This window comes from Lichenostomus cassidix, chromosome 2 (assembly GCF_008360975.1).
Source record: "Lichenostomus cassidix isolate B80296 chromosome 2, HeHo_3.0, whole genome shotgun sequence".
NCBI classification, from domain to species: domain Eukaryota; kingdom Metazoa; phylum Chordata; class Aves; order Passeriformes; family Meliphagidae; genus Lichenostomus; species Lichenostomus cassidix.
Window position 1 is genome coordinate 32,541,952 of NC_139482.1, and position 16,967 is coordinate 32,558,918.

General features: G+C 41.5%; 1 long non-coding RNA gene across 1 annotated transcript; it reads right to left on the minus strand.

Moving 5' to 3' along the window:
* Positions 1 to 10,015: 10,015 nt before the first annotated feature.
* Positions 10,016 to 10,975, minus strand: LOC146441096 (uncharacterized). The gene is made up of 3 exons (XR_014850397.1): positions 10,851 to 10,975; positions 10,618 to 10,713; positions 10,016 to 10,509 (listed from the first exon to the last, which is right to left on the minus strand). It is a non-coding gene; the product is annotated as an uncharacterized LOC146441096 (long non-coding RNA).
* Positions 10,976 to 16,967: the final 5,992 nt, after the last annotated feature.

Sequence of the window (16,967 nt, forward strand, 5' to 3'; positions counted from 1 at the left end):
TTTTGCTTTTGTCCATGAATGATGGAAACTCCAATATTATGGACAGAATTATGACATTGTTTCAAAACCCCAGTAAGAGATGCTACAAATGAAATTGTTCTGTTTCAGATTCTTAAAATATAACAGCAAGATCAACACAGAAGCTTTGGTTGGCTTTCTGGGTTGTTTACCACTCTTGGGGCTTTGGTTTATTTTAATTTTAAAAGTCAGGTATTAGCAATTTGCAATGACTGATAGAAATAGCATTAACTTACTACCAACTAGAAATCAGTTCCTATTTGACCTTCTGATATGTATTAACCATCTTTACACTTTAAAGAGAATTTCATTCCACCTTTGTGGCACTGACATAAATTAGTAAATAGAAAGTATCTTCATTTGATATTTTCCACTGTAAGTACATGATCAACAGAGTCTTATGTTCAGTGATTTTAATTTAATGGGTTTATCCCTGTGCTAGATATGGTATTCATTTAAACTGACCTTGGTTTATTTGAATTATTGCTCAGATTTGCACAAGTACAAATGACCTAATCTTCTAAAATACGTTTTCTGATCGACATAAGCAAACAGTCTGAAGAAGCAATTATGTAAAAGAAATGCTTTTACGCTACAAATGGGTCTATAAATAAACAAGTACTTCCTAATCACAAGCTAAAATTGTGTCATTTTTCCATTTTTAATAGAAAAAAATAGTTGAATTCAATGAATTTTAATGTTTCGGGAAGTGAGGGGCCAAGACTATTTTGCAAAACTGAGCACAGCAAAATCAAAACCTGCACCAGCTTTTTGCTAAATTTCAGCCCGGCACAGCTGCATCTGACCAGTATCACCTTTGACTTTCCAGGTCAGATCAGCAAGAAATCATATAGAAAAAAATGTCCATTTTTTTATTTGCAATGTGTAGGAGGGAATGGGATTTTTTACAAGTCAGACTTTTTCTTTTCCCCAAAATGAAAGGCAGTGCAAAAATATACCATCCTACATAGCTTTGTGTCTTTTCTATGTTTTTCCGTTGCCAGTGCCCTGGGACCGCATAACTTATTTGGATTTATGCACCCTCAATAAAGAAAGCATGTTGGGAAATACTTGTTGAAAAATGTTCTGCCGGAGAACTTTCACCCACTCTTGGTATTTGGAGAAAAAAAAAGGTGATTTTTGACATTTGAAAAGGTATTGTTAAGACATGTACTACAGTGGTGTCAATGGGCATGAGAAGAAAAGCAGTAGCTGAACATTGGTACTGGAGGGATCAGTGCAGACAAATGATTTCCTCACAGTGAATAAATCAAGACTACTTAACTAAAGATGATGTATAGTTACACAGATGTACATTGGTATGAGCAGAGTCTCAAGTCTAGGAAAAAGAAGGTGGGTGAAAAGGCAGAAGTCACTTGACATGAGGAGAAATTACAAGAGAGCAAGAGCAGCACAATAGACATGAAAACTGGTTAGAGATACCTATCAGTGGAAAGAAGACAAAGAGATGAATTAATGGAGAGTGTATGATGTCAGAGAGATGAGAGGGAAAGAAAAAAATCTTTAAAAACACAGAAACACTAAAGCTGGGCATGACCCCAAACTCCACATACTAACTTCCCCAAAAGCCTTTGCCTGCTTTGCTCTGGCTTGTTTACAGACACGTAATTTGTGCTGTATATCTTGTAGGCAAGGGAGCCCCAGCTGTGAGGGACAAGCACTGGGAACCTGTGGAAAAACAGTTTTGCTAGAGGAGAGGGGTGTCCGTGTGTGCATGTGTGAGGTTTAAGAGAAGTTCTTGCAGTCCCAAGGAGAAATAATAAACTGCTAAAAATTGAAAGAAATCAGATATTGTCCCTGTGCTGCTCAGAAGGATGCAGGAGCGAAACAAGTCCATATTCACTTTTTAATGTTCATGACACTTTGGCTGAAGAGAAATCAAAAGTAAAAAGGAGAAGTTCTGCAGAAAACAGTCTTCCTCTCCATGACACTGGTGAATACCAGGAGCTGCTCCACTGAAGGAAAGTGGTTCTCTCCGAAATAAAACAATTAGAACAGAAAATTTCAAGTTTGGATTTGAGGTCATCCAGTTAAGATGTTTTCTATGCACAGCATATACACACCTGTACTCTTTCCATAAAGAACGGGCAAAGGCATTTGAGCCGATGAGCCCTCTCGGTCTCAAATCACCCTTTTCTTACAATTTTCATTTTAAAACTAGCTTCCCACTTTCTCTTCATACCTCTGCTCCCTTGGCAGCTCAGACCTCACACCTCCATTGCCTTCTGGAGCTGGACTGTAGGTAGAAATGCAAATGCTATTTGCAGTCAGCCTGCTGGTTGACTGCCAGTGTCCTGAGCTGCACTGTCTCCTTTACCAGGGAGCACAAAGTCTTCCAAATTAAATATTCAAGATGTCTCTTACATACACATTTTGTAAAGGTCATGATCCTTGGGTGTGATGTTGGGCTCCTGATCATGGCACAAGTCTAGGATAGCTGGCAAATAACAAGTTGCTTTGTCTAGATGTACTCATAAATGCAAATGTTTTCTTTCCTCATTTCCTTTGTCTCAGGAGGTAGTATGGATTATCAGGAGGATACATCTTCCCAAGTTTGCAGCTCTTTAGAGTCTTAGAAACAAGAATGTTTTTTCACCTGCACCTTGATGTTCTTCCAATGCCTGCAGCTTACCAGAACTCTCATGATAAAAGACTCCAGGAGAATAGATAATTTTCGCCTTAATTTTGCAGCAGCTGCTAAATGGGAATTACAAAAGGAAATATCCAGCCCTACATAACTCATACATTGTACAAATGAAAGTCTCTATGGGACTTAGGGGGCCAGCATGGTGCCACCTCAGTGGGCATCTGTCCCCGAGCAAGCAGGGTGGCCAGACCCTTGTCAGTGGCACCAGAGTCCCTCAGGAAGGAGGAGACATGTTTGTCACATCTCCAGCTGACTGCCTACACAATGTCGGCAGAATACAAGCTTTGTTGATGTAAATCAATATGTAATTTGTGTTGCTCGTGGCAGTGTCTTTCTAACTTTGATGCATAATGTGAGAAGAACAAATGCAGAGTCCCTGGAGTAACAAGTGCTTTTTAGATGTATAAATAAGGCAGTTATTTACACATCCCTCTCTGGCAGGGAAGAGGGAGAAACACGGCACAGTAGGGACAGCATGTTAAGCAAATGTTTAAGCTTTGTATCCAAGATACATACTGCTTTCTTCTAAAATAAGTATGCTTGTACCTTAGAGAGAAAAACAAAAAATTAGCAAAGTGCAAAGAGACACAAGATGAAGTTGTAGGTTAGATACTTGCTCATTTCCCCAGACTTCTGAGTTTCTCAAATACCTCTCCTTTGCATAGTTTGGACCATGGAAGATGTTTCCATGGTGACAAATAAATGTTAGGCTTATTTACTGGGCAGCAGGGAATGACAATGGCAGCAAAAGACATTTCTGTTCCTTTTATTTTTTTTTCCAAGGGAGATGTGTTTTAGCTAATTAAACTAGCAGCAGCAACAGTTTTTCAGAAGTCCTTCCCAGCCCCATATGTGAGTGTGTGCATTAGACAAAAGTAGGCAGCAGTTACTGTGGCTGAGTCATTCTCTGATCAACCCTCTGAGGCCTTTTGCTCTGTTTGGTATGCACGTAGTTTTTTGTGAACAGCACTGCCTGAGAGGTATCAAAGAGATTTCAGCCTTTACTCATGGGAAAGGACCTAAATATTTCTTGCATTAGATGTCTGGCCTTTTCTTCAACCCTCCCACACACACACCTGTCTTGTTGACAGCTCTACTACACTGTCCATAAAAAATAGTCTGACAACTAAACCTCAGCCTTGTAGTTGATAGTGCCCTGGTAAAAATAAATAAATAAATAGTCTTAATATTTGCAGCAGGCTGTATAAAGTAAGAAAGAGATTTTCAGAAGGACTTTTCTGAGATAAGGGACCAGGGTCTGAAAATGAAACAGTTTTTGAAGGTTGATTCAAAAGGTTGATTTTGAAAGTTGATTTATACCTGTTGAAATATTTTTCAACCTGTAACCCTCTGTAGCCCCTCAGCTCAGGGTTTCCCATCAGCTCTGCTGGGGAATGCGTGGCTCAGTGGGAAGGTGGTAGGTCCATTAATTGTTCCTTTCTATATCTGTCTCTGTAGAAAAATACAGTAGTGTGAGGCTTTCCTAGCCCTGGAAAGAGGCAGTGCTGGTACCTGGCTTCACTTTGACAACTCTGTTGCTTTGGTGGGCAGTGAAGCAGGGACTCTCCTTCCCACTGGGATTCAGGAGGAATGTAAAATTACTGCCAGAAGTGTAAGGCTTTCATGTTGGATCCTTTCCTCTCTCCTACCTCATGTGTTTGAACCAAAGCTGGCTGGTATCTGCCAAACAGCAAGACAAACATTTGCAAGCAATATTAGCAAACTGGAGGTAGAAGCTGATGATAATAGTGCCAGACTGGAATCAAGTTTCAACAGTTGGCATAAACTTTCAAGAGCAGCGGTTAGGTAAACTCCCACTGTTTTGCTTTTCTCACTCATAACATTTCCTCAGTTTTTTATTATTGGATGACTACAGACACATTAGGATCAAGGGGAAGAGTTTCATAAAAGCTAAATGAATGTATAGCTGGAGGAAAAAAACTCAGTAAAAAACAGTTATATCCACCCCTCCAAAAAAAAACCCCAACCCGAACAAACAAACTCTATTAGCTCAGGAGCCATGGTGTGCTTTTTTTGGGTGGGATACAGTTAATTTTCTTCACAGTAGCTTGTATGGTGCTGTGATTTGTATTTATGATTAAAATAAAGTCTTGATAACACAGGGATGTTTTACATAATCACAGAATGACAGAATAAACTGAGTTGGAAGGGACCCATCAGGATCATCAAGTCCAACTCCTGGTCCCATGTAGCACCATCCCCAAGAATCACACCATGTGCCTGAGAATATTGTCCAAACACTTCTTGAACTCTGTCAGGTTGGTGCTATGACTGCTTCCCTGGAGAGCCCATTCCAGTGCTCAACCACCCTCTGGGTGAAGAACCTTTTCTTGATATCCAACCTAAACCTCCCCTGACACAACTCCAGGCCATCCCTTGTCGCTGGTCACCACAGAGAAGAGATCAGAACTGCCCCTCCTCTTCCCCTCATGAAGAAGTTGTAACTGCAATGAGGTCTCCCTCAGTCTGCTGCAGGCTGAAAAGTCCAAGTGCCCTCAGCTGCTCCTCATGTGGCTTCCCCTCAAGGCCCTTCACCATCCTCATTGCCCTCCTTTGGATTCTCTCTAATAGTTCAATACCTTTCTTACATTGTGGCACCCAAAGCTGCCCCCAGCACTCGAGGTGAGGCTGCCCCAGCACAGAGCAGAGCAGGACAATCCCCTCCCTTGCCCGGCTGGCAATGCTGTGCCTGATGCCACCCAGGACACACTTGGCCCTCCTGGCTGCCAGGGCACTGCTGACTCATGTTCAACTTGCCATTGACCAGGACTCCCAGGTCCCTTTCCACACATTGCTCTCCAGCTTCTCATTCCCCAAACTGTCCATACATCCAGGGTTGCCCCATTCCAGGTACAGAATCCAGCACTTTTCCTTCTTGAACTTCATCTGGTTGGTGATTGCCTAGCCTTCTAATTTGTTGTCTCTCTGCAGGGCCTACCTCCAAGAAGTGAACAGCTCCTCCCAGTTTTGTATCCTCTGTGAGCTTGCTGAGTATCTCTTCCAGTCCCATGTCCAAGTCATTTAGTTGCTGCTGAGCAGTGCATGCACAGCATCAAGGCCCTTACTGCTTCTCACAGCACCCCACCAGAGAGTGGGCTGGGAGGGGACACAGCTGGGACAACAGACCCCAAATGACTAAAGGGATATTCCATACAATATGATGTTGTGCTTGGCAATAAAAGCAGGGGAAAAGGGGGAAAGGGACCTACCAAAGACACACTGAAATTGTACCTATGTGTTTCACAGAAGCAGAATCCAGTCTCTAATTGAAAGATAGACAGTCTGCACTAGTTGAAACATAATCAGCACTTTCCTACAGCTTTTTATTGTCTGGCATCTATATATGTGTGTGTATATGTACATATATATACATAATTGCACAGAGAGGTGGAAATTGGTCTCTCAATAACTGATTACGAAATCAGTACTTCTGACCTTGGAAGTGGTTTGTTCTTGTAACTTCTTTTTTATTTTTTTTCACCAAGTGTTCTGTGTTATAGACCTCTCTTCACATTTCTTCATCTATCCATCTGCCTGCTGGACAAGGACTTGCTGTTTTGACTTTGAGGAAACCTAACCCAGAAAATGTTAAAGAGTTTTTTCATAGGCCGTAGCAGGCACACAAGAGAATGCATTCTCTCCTTTAAGACACTGTAACTGTGTTTATGCCCTGTTTCCCACTGTCAGCTAATTTAATTATGGATATTTGATCCTTACATATTGAAAATAAAATTGTTGCACTTTTTTTCCTCTTTCTGACTGTTAGATCAAGTCCACCTAAAGTTGGCACATCTCTACAGTCCCAGGAATGTAAAACAAAACTCTCACTAATGCATGAGATTAAAAAATGTGAAGTTTTATTCACATCAACTCCTTTAAAACCATGTGTGTGTGCTTTAGCAAGGAAGTCTTCTAACTAATGTCAGACAGATCCCTGGGATAGCTATTACATTCCCTCTGTCAGGGATCAGAAGAATCTGTGTAGTTGCCTTTGGCCTTGAGACAAAGAACCTTGTGGTATGGTATCAAGGAAAGGAGGAGAGAATAACAAGGAGAATGAAGAAATTACTTGGCCAAGCCAGAAAATGTGAAGTTGGAGCCAAGCCAAAGCCAGCCCTGAGACGCAGTTTGAACTGTGAAAAGCCCTGGGGCAGCAGGCCTGCTGTTTGTCATGGTCAGCAGACGCGCAGCATGCTAGATTGGGGAAGTTTGCACTCTCCTCTAGATCAGGGCAGAGGTGCCAGACATCAGTCCCAAACCAGACTGGAAACCAAAATGGGAAAAGGAAAACTTGCAGAATTTATGGAGTTTTTGAAATGAATTTGAATGATTCTGATAAGTGATGGGGTGCCAGGGCTTTTGGTGTATTTGAAGTAAAGAGTAGGAACTCGATTTTGGGATGTGATGGACTTCTTTGCTCTTGAAAAAGTCTCTGAGGAGGCTGACGCCCTTGGTGTGTGAGCTGGTATGGGGAAGCTCTGTTGCAGCCCTGCTGACTGTGAAAGATGATGCTACCACACAGGGGAGCCTTAGATAACATCACTGCTTATCATAGCACTCTCCAAATTTTCCCTCCCACAAAAAACCCATGCCTTTCAGAGATTGCGGATTCACTGGGAAATTGTATATTCCCATGCTTAGTGTTTTCTAAGGGTCAGGTCCAAAGCCCTTGGAAGTCTTTCAGTTGACTGCAATGGTGAGTGGCTCCAGCTTACACTGTCTTTTATATGGCTTTTACCAAGAACTTCATAATGATATTGTGATGCCTCATAGCACCCCTCTGAGGCTGGACTTCACAAGGAAAATACTCCCACAGCTCATTTGTTTTGGCAACTAGCTCATACAGTTTTTCATGCAGAAAATGGAGGAAACAGTCTGCCAATCCAGGTGCTGTGGGCTTTGTATGAAGCTAGGAAAAAACCCACGATTTAAAAAAGTGGTCTTCTTATTTTTCCCATAACAACCTACCAATATCATTCTTCTGCCAGTCTTGGACCATCCCTGATGGATCACATGTAGGCAAGGACAGCCTCAACATTGAAAGACAAAGCAGAGAAATTAGGCAGAGTTGGGTGTCACAACAGGAGCAAGGAGTGGAGGGTAGTCTGAGGATGGGCTGGCACCAGAAGGACCAGCACAGGACCATGAATTTGACCTCACCATTTGACAGTGGCATGTTCTGATAGGAGCTGGAATGGTACAAAAATAAATGTTGGACAGAATAACCAGACCAGACATCTGAAAAATACCCATTTCCATCTGAGTAACAACTTCAATACTCATCATTATAAGTTTTGTGGCATAAGATCTTACTGTCTGGCAGAATTGACATGGAGGAATGCCCAGGAAAGCCACTTGGCCTTACTAAGTGTCTAAGGCTTATGGAGTCTGAGGAATCGAAATTAGCCTTTCTCTGTGTATGAGAGATTCTAATTCTTGATCAATAGAGTTAATGGTTTCAAGTGCTGGACATTTATTCAGTCCTAAAACCAGACAAGGAAGCACCAAGCTAAATAGGTACGTGCTCTGTGTAAATATTTTCAAAAGGGCAAATGAGAAGAGAACAAAAAAATGTCTTTGCTTTAGTATACAGGCTCTCTTTCACCTCTGCCTGGGTTCCTGCAGGCAAATCATAGGTCTTCCATGTGACTCTGATATTTCCCTTTTGTTGCTTATTCCCAGATTCACATTTGTCCAAACTGAAGCTTAGGAAGAGAAAACCTTTGGCAGTACACTATCTAGCACAAGCTGCAGAGAGAGGATCCTACTGAAGGTTACCATTCATGTTGGAAAATAAGAACACTTTCCTAAAACAGGTGGTTCTGTCATCATTCAAAAGAAAAAAAAGGTTTCTTCTTAACCTAAGTTACCAGATGAGATAAAGTCCTTGTCAAGATGATGGTTGAGGTTGGTAGGATTGGGCAAAATCCTCCTCTCTCATAGCCCTTTAGCTCAATCTGCCATTTTGGACAGAAAACTACAAATGTCTATTCCCATTTAAAGATGGTTTTCATTCTGTGCAGACATCTGTCCCTTTTCTCACATCCTCACTCCCTGACCCCCAAATTCTTACACCACTTGATTTTCACAGGGAGAAAATAGGATTTTCAAGGTTCAAGATGCAAATGAAACTCCAGCTTCTATGCTAATAGGATTTAAAATTTCCACCGGGCTGATAGGAATGACCCTTTAAAAACTATCTCTGTGAACACAAAAATCTTTGTGATTTTATACACTTCCCTTTTATCAGAAAGGCTAATGCTGAGAGGTCTGGAGGATTTCAGAGTTTGCTTGTTTGAGTATAATAGACTTTTAGTAGTGTGCACTTTTGTTAGACGTAGGCTGCAAGTCAATGCAATTTACATGATGTACAACCATCACTCATTATCGGAATGGGTCTTGATATATTGGTAGACCTGTGACCCTTCTGAAAACATTTGCAGCAACTACTGGCATAGACAGAACACAGGAAGGGTTGAAATGAGCAGCATTTGCATTACACATGATTGGTATTTAAAAGAGGAAGTTTGATGGTAAATCATGAAAAGATGGTGTGCATGTGCCTGAGTAGGATCCTTAAAGGAATGCAAAACACCAAGAGATGTGCCAGATAACTTTTAAATCATAAGCTTTTTCCACATGTATTTCCAAGAACAGTGTCCAGTCTCCAGCATGGAGCATGCTGCTGCAGCAATCATTTAAAATTCTGCTAAATCATTCTGCGACTCTCTAACCAGCACTAATAGCTTTTAGGCTGGCTGGCAATCTCACTGCAATAGGAAGTCTTGCACAGGCTTCCAGACCATTTATATGTGTGGTTGAGTGAGGGAGAGCACTGGAGATTTAATTTAGTGCCCTTGGTGGCTTTCAGTAAAATATATATGTATTAATCACTTATGACTTCTGCTTTGGGGGTGGGAGTTCATCTGGAGTACAGGAAAATCAAATGAAACTCATAAAGATGAAAGTTGTCTTGATTTCATTTTCTGATTTTAAACAGCAAATTGTTTCTTACTCATCCTTGCATGATAATTGGTAAATGTACTGAAATGGGTTATTTGAGTTTCAATGGACTCTCTGGGCAATCACGCCATAACTGGAGTTCAGAATGTGCCCTATAGGTACGATTGCTAATGGCATTGCTCAGATAATTTCTGTCTGGGAGAAACACGTATTTTGAAGTTGGCATCTTGCAGCAAGGAGGCAGGGCCATATTTAGCTGTGTCTGGCATGGGGTCCCCAAGCAGACAAGAGGCTGTAGCACAGCCCTGAATATGTGAGCCATTGACTCAGCTGCAGGGAGCAAGAAATGGGAGTAAATTGTGCGAGATGAATGAGACTCAGTAGGTCTGTGGGCAACATTACTCTGCAGATGAGAGTCACTTTATCAGACATTAGGCTTTGAATATTGCACTTTAATTTGGTTGAGTAGTGTCTCTCTGTTGCCCTCAGAGTGCAACTTATCCTATCTGATGCTAAAGGCTTGCATTTCCAGAATATGAGTCGTCTCCTTATCTGTGGATAATTCACCTTCTGCAGGTGTCTTTGAGAATGGATGGAGCTTGGCTTAGACTTGCACACTGAACTCCTTAGTTGATCACAGCTAGGATCAGAAATGTCAGACCAGGGGCAGAGTTTGAACAAAGAACCTCCAGGGCAGAATGATTTGGTTATAAGAAACTAAATCTAGAGTAGGGATGAAGCCACAGGATTCTGCACTGGTGCAGCTGAGAGCATACCATGCCAGTAAGTCTGCAGATTACATCTATGGGAGCACTTCAGTGATCCTTTTTATCTTACATCTACAGAAAGCAAGGAGGAATTGTGTTAAATGAGTGAAAATAATGCAAGGGAGCTCAGGGTGTAATGGGGACTGGGAGTGCCCTGTGTTCAGAGTGGTGTACAGGTACCTGCAGTCTGTGGGAAAAACTGCTGGGGTGGCACTGCTGGCAGAGGGGCATCTGCCCTTTTGTCCTTCAAACCCAGCAACACAGTGCTGAGCAGCTCTGCTGAAAATAAGGGAAAAAACAATCACCCAGCCACAGCTGGTGCCTGTCTCCTCCTCTACCACATAGCTGCCGTTGCCATGGCAGCAGTCATTGCCGTTGGAGGATGCTCTGGGGGGCCTCCTCCTCCTCCTCACCTGCTGTTCTCATTGCCCTAGGAGCATCAGGCTGCTCCCATGGATGAATCTGTGACAGGTTCCTTCACTGCCTTCCCTGTAGAGTGCTTGGCCTCCCCTCTCCCGAGTGTCTGCAGCAGCATGGCCATTTTACTGACCATTGGCAGCGCCACAGAACAATTGTGACACAATTGCCTGCTCTTACTGCAGCAGATGCAGAGGTACTTCCCAGTCTCTTGGTCCAGTCCTGTGTGTGTCATTGCCAAATATGTTATTGTTCTTAGCATTTATAAGAGCATTTTAAAGGGTCATGGAATTTCTTTGAGTCTTTTAGACACAGAGAGCAAGTTTTCTATTCCTCTCAGTGTGACAATGTGAAAATCTGCCTGCCTTTGCCCATTTTTGTACCTCCATCAGGCAGTGGGGGTCAGTAAGAATTGTATGCTTAATTCTGCCAGCTCTCCCTCAAACTGCACTGTTTCCTGTTTAAATCACTAAGCTGTTCTACTGAGCCCTGATAACTCTCAAACATCAATAGGCATATAAAGGGGAAGTTTTGAGGGGTGTTGTTTGCAGAATTCAGACTATGTGGATAGATGGATCTTGGGAACCAGTCACCAAAGTATGTTCAGGTTATTTCTGCAATTCACTTCCAAATTTTCTCACTTATTTTTGCTAGTTTTCTAACTAGCTGAAGGCCTGAGTCAGATCTAAGAATAAATTTAAAGCAGGGTTATGGTTGTGGGTACCCAGAGTTTAGAGGGGTTGTTGTGGCAGGTAGACATTCTGATGTAGATATTGTTTTCTTGCTTCCTTATCCTATGGGTGGTTCTCATGCATAGAGGATTGAGAAAAGGATGACCTAAAAGTCCAGATGGCAGCAACCAAATATTTCTCCATACAGGAGAAATCATTATATTTTTTGTCTTCATGTTGAATTTTATTTGTTCTCCCCCTGCTCTCATGGAAAATTTAAACTGTGATTGAAAGAGAGTTATTATAGGGTTGAAATTATAAACTTTAACTAGGTTTAAAAAAAAAAAGGTTGAAAAATATTTTCCTGTTTGAATCCAGACTAAATCTAGGCTGTCCATTCTCTGGGAAATTCAGACCAAAAAAAAAACCCTCAAATAACATATTAAATTCCCTCAGCAGAGCTTTTCTTAAAGGAAGCAATTATAAAACTATCAAAAACGTCTCACTTCAAGGCTTTCAGAAGGCAGCATCACTGGGGGGGTTCAAGCTCTGATATCCACAAGATACCTCTTCCCCTGCTTCCTACTGTGGGACCCAGATCTGCACTCCATGAATCCTGGTTGATGACCTGCAGCCAGAAGTGTTTTTGAGCTCATGGTCCCTGTCTGGGAAACCAAAATTTTTTCAACCTGCAGGATTTTGATGACTGCTAAGTTTAGCAGAGAGAGGAGGGGAGGGGGTGAGCTGACAGGAAAGCAGACAGTGCTCCACTGGAGCCCCTGCAGGGTGAGTGAAAATAACCATTCCTTTTCCTGAACAAGCAATTTGCAGTGGAAAAATGTTTTTTTGTCAGAATTTTTCCACCCAGCTCCTCCCTGTGGGTTTTTAATGCCAGTTCTCCATGCCCCTACCCTTCTCTGAAGGCATGGCAACCTACCCAGCTGGAGTCCCACGGACAGCAAGGTCTCCTGTCTGGTGGACCCACTGCATTGCAGAAGAGCAGGAAGGTGGCCTTTTAGGTTGAAATAGGGTAATCAACTTATAGCTCTCCAATGGGAAATGGAAGCCTGGGGTCACAGGATACTTATCCTGCAATACTCAGGAGTCACTGCACCAGCATTTCCAGATAAAATAATTTAGGGTACTGGACAGGGGTGTTGCTCATGGGTTCCATTTTTGTGAAACACAAAGACTTTTCAGTTCTGAAGTAATTGTTGGTTGGAGGTTTGGTTGTTTTTTTTTCAAAATCCATCATTTTCTTAAGGGAAGGGAGGTATTTTTCATTACGGTTTTCATGAAGCTGGGAAGTGAACTATGAAAAAGAAAAACTATACTTTTGCACTAAAATTGGCTTAAAAGGATCACGTGGAGGTGGACTGGATATAGTTTTTACAAAACAGAGAGTGAATCTTTAAAGGAAACCCTTGTGTTTGCCACAGCCATGGTTGTATGTCAATAATATTGTTTCACATTGAGGCTTAATAGGATTTATGTGTTATCTGTACCAGGACTTTTGCTGTCAGCTTCAGACTGAAATAAACTGTATTGGTGCAAGCCATACCTAGCATTAACACTATTTTTTTGTACTGGGCACTCCAGTTATTGGTGCTACATCAATTTATTAAAAGGCATACTGCAAGCAAGCCATTATTTAATAGGAAACACAGAAATATGCAGAGATAGCTTAAGACAGAAAAGTTTATTGCTGCTGCTGACACTGTCATCTTTAAAAGGGATGAGAGATCACATAATTAAATGCCTGTGATCTCTTACTGTTGTGCCACAGTTCTTTTGGTAAGGTTTGAATCCTTCTGTTTTCCAGAAAATCTGGCAGTTCCAGTCTGTGCTGTTCTGCATGTCATGCTGCATGCTGTGAGGGAGTGGTTTTACCCCAGAAATTAGCAGGATGAAAATGTTCCAAATGGTGCTGTTATAGCCCATGCCTCTGTCAGGCAGGAGCAATTTGTTGATTCTTGAAGGAATTATTCTGAATATTTTTAATGTATTCCATGCTCTGTGCAGGGGCAGAGTTGGAAAGTATTATTAAACCTAATAAGTCCTAAAGTACATGTTCTCTCCTACCAAGACGACATCAACATTATTGTGCTGCACTTGAGAAAAATCAACAGATTAATTAAAAATACGCTGATCCTGGGAACTGCTAATGTATATGGCACACTAGATATAAATTAAATTAATCAATCGTACAAATTAGCCATTTTATGAATAATATTAAAATGAGCATGATACTACCCAAGTTTAAGAATAACCAAATTCAAATGATATTTATAATTCTGTAGTAGAAGTGCTGGTGACATTATAATTATTATTAGAATATTCCCTGCATTACTTCTGTTCTGGAGGGCAAAAAGGAGGGGAAGCAGTCCAGCATTTTATAGATAGTTAAGGACTTTCCTGCTTCTTCATTAGCCATTTTGTACCGCAAATTTGAACTGTCTGTCTGGGGGAAAAAACAGGAATAGGTCGGATCAGCTGGGAATCAATAAAGGAAAAGACTTTTAGTAGCCTAGCAAAACAAAATCATCACCCGAAGAGAAGGAACTTCCTCGTAAAATCACAGCCAAATCAGAAGCGCTCATGCACAAGTGTGGAAGCTGAGAATATCTCAGAAGACTTACCCAGGGGTGAAAGAAAAAAGCATATGAGGTATTAATGCTAAGCACTCTCTTCTGTATTGCTCTTTCAAGCAGTTACATTTAAAAACAGTAATTGAAAAAATATGGCTCATAAAAATTAGCCCTCCTGCTTGTGAACACAATTTTAAAATGGAACTCTTTTGCTTTGTTTGCCTAAATTTATTGTATTAAATGGTTGCTAATAGTGTGCTAAAGCAAATAACAAGCTACTTGATGAGAATAAAATATTTCAGACCTGGAAGCCATTAGACAGCATTTAGTCACCAAGATCAAGTCAACCTAGGCAGATCATGCTGGAGCACTGAACATTCAGGTGTTTGAGACCAAAGCCTGGGCTGCAGTAATAGCATTATTTTTTATAGTAAGTAAGCATTTTGAAGGAATCCAATCAGATATCTTGGACGGAGCAATGGTGATAGAGTGGGAGATCAGGTAGGGAAGGGAAAAATGGAAGTAAAAATGTTTAGTTTCTCACCTAAAATGTCTCACTCTGATGATGCTGAACAACACTGGACATTGCAAAAGTTCTGTTCTGTGCCCATGGACTGTGATTTAGGTTTTAGACATTACCATTAATTATTGAAACTCAGAAGGCTGCAAAAACATCTTGATTCATTGGCAAACTGACAAACATATGGTGTGTTTTGCAAACCTCTAGGTTTCTGTTCAGAGGAGGAGAACATTAATTGCATGCAAATTCTACTGGGATTTCTGAAACCAGCCATCGTTAACATTGTTAGACATTGTATCTGGGAAGCTCAGTGCATTTTAAAATCTAAGTTAAAATTCAGAGCTTTTGTAAAACTTTTGAGAAGGAAAGTGCTGAAGTGTAATAAACTCAAAGCAGAGCATAAAACTGTCTGATGCTTTTGGTATCTGATGTTGGTGTACCAAGAGCTTTGCTTGTTGATTGATTGTCTGGATGGTAGATTAATGTTTGTCTTGGTAGGTTAATATTTGCATTGTTAATATATCTTGGAAACTGGCATCAGTTGTAACACCAACTGTGTTACCTATGGCCTCCTACCATTTCTACTCCGGCTAGTTGATTGCCAGTTTGACATCTGGAATCCTATGAATGTCAAAACTTCAGACCTAGATTCACTGAAATCAGAGTTTAATCAACATTGGCAACGGGCCTTGGATGAAGGAGATTGTGCTGTGATTATTCCCACAACCCACAGAGCCTCACCAGAGAATGCTGCAACAACACATCATGTAGAAAACAAATTGCCATCTTTTTCTAGGCTGTTTGTATGACAGATCTTCTTCTCCTGATAAAGAAGCGTGCTGTCCAACCACCTGTCTGGTACTTAGATATGGCATTGCAGATAGACATGGAGGGACAAGATCACATGGGCTCTTTTGACCAAGGGCTGTAGGATTACCCTGACTGGTGACCCAACAGGTTTGCTCCACTTGCATGGAAGAAGTTGGTAGAGCACTCACCACAGCCTGTAACTTGCAGGACAGTAGTTCTGTTGCAGCATGGCTTCAAAATCTGGAGTGATGGGAGATGGGATACCCCTGAGTTATAAAAAGGTCCAGCTGACCAGCCCATGGGATTGTCCTGTGGTCCCACTATACATAGCAGAGAATAGCTCTCTGTAGGGCCTCTCTGGGACTCAACACACAGAAGTCCTGGGTTGTGCTGGGATATAAAGTGACAGAATGAGAGGGCATGGCCTCAAGTTGCACCAGAGGAGGTTTAGATTAGATATTAGGATAACTTTCTTCACAGAAAGAAGCATTGAAACAGGCTGCCCAGTGAAGTGTTTGAGTCAACAGCCCCAAAAGTTAAAAAATAAAAAAGTGTGGATATGGCTCTTGAGGACATATTTTAGTGGTGAACATGGTAGTGGTGCTAGGCACACAGCTGGATCTTACTGTCCCAAACTTAATGATTGTGTTTGTCTGATTCTAAAGGACCTGTCCCATTCACCAGGTCATTCCCTCACATCGGCTTCTGTTACTACTTTCCCACTTCTGCATGCCTTCCATGACTCCTCTCTTTCAGAAGCATTACTTTCCTCCTTGTTTAGCAACTTGTGCATAGCCCTAATGATTTCCCTACTAAGGGCTGTCTTGTCTTAAGCCTCATATTTCAGGGCCAGTGGTCAAATTCCAGAAGCAAAGTGCATCTCACTGTACTTATGTGCACACCCTTGAGAACACCCTTCTGCAGCAGTCTCTGAAGCTGTGACTGCTGTGACTTGCTTTCATCTTCCATCTCGCTTTATGTGTGTGGAATAGTTTAAAACTGAGCCCCAATGTGCTTATAAAATGCCAGGTCATTGACAATAGTGGTACTCATTTGCTGTGGTTAATTTAGTACTAATAAGCTGAAACTGTTCTGCAGGGATTCTTCTACATGGAACATAAACTCTTTTTCCCTCACTTAAGAATACTTTCCTATGAAATTATTGCAACCTAATAGTTTTCCTCCTCATTTTAGTAACCAGTCTCAGTCTGTATTAGTGCTATTTTCCCCAGCAGCTTTCCCTATAATCTTATTTCAAGGCACTGAATCAATGATTACATGGTATGCAGTGCATTGAACTGTCCATCTTGGGAACCCAGCATGTAATACAGCCCCTAATATCCTAGTGCCACAATGAAAGTAGGATTTACTGCAATAGGCTAAATTCAATGCTCAGACTCTTTTGATTTTTAGTTTTCTTTCTTTCTTTCTTTCTATGCAGAGATCTTATAGCAGGTGGGACATCTTCCGCGGTGCCTCTCAGAAATGCTGAGTCTGCACACAGGCTTCCTGGCCCTCTGCAAA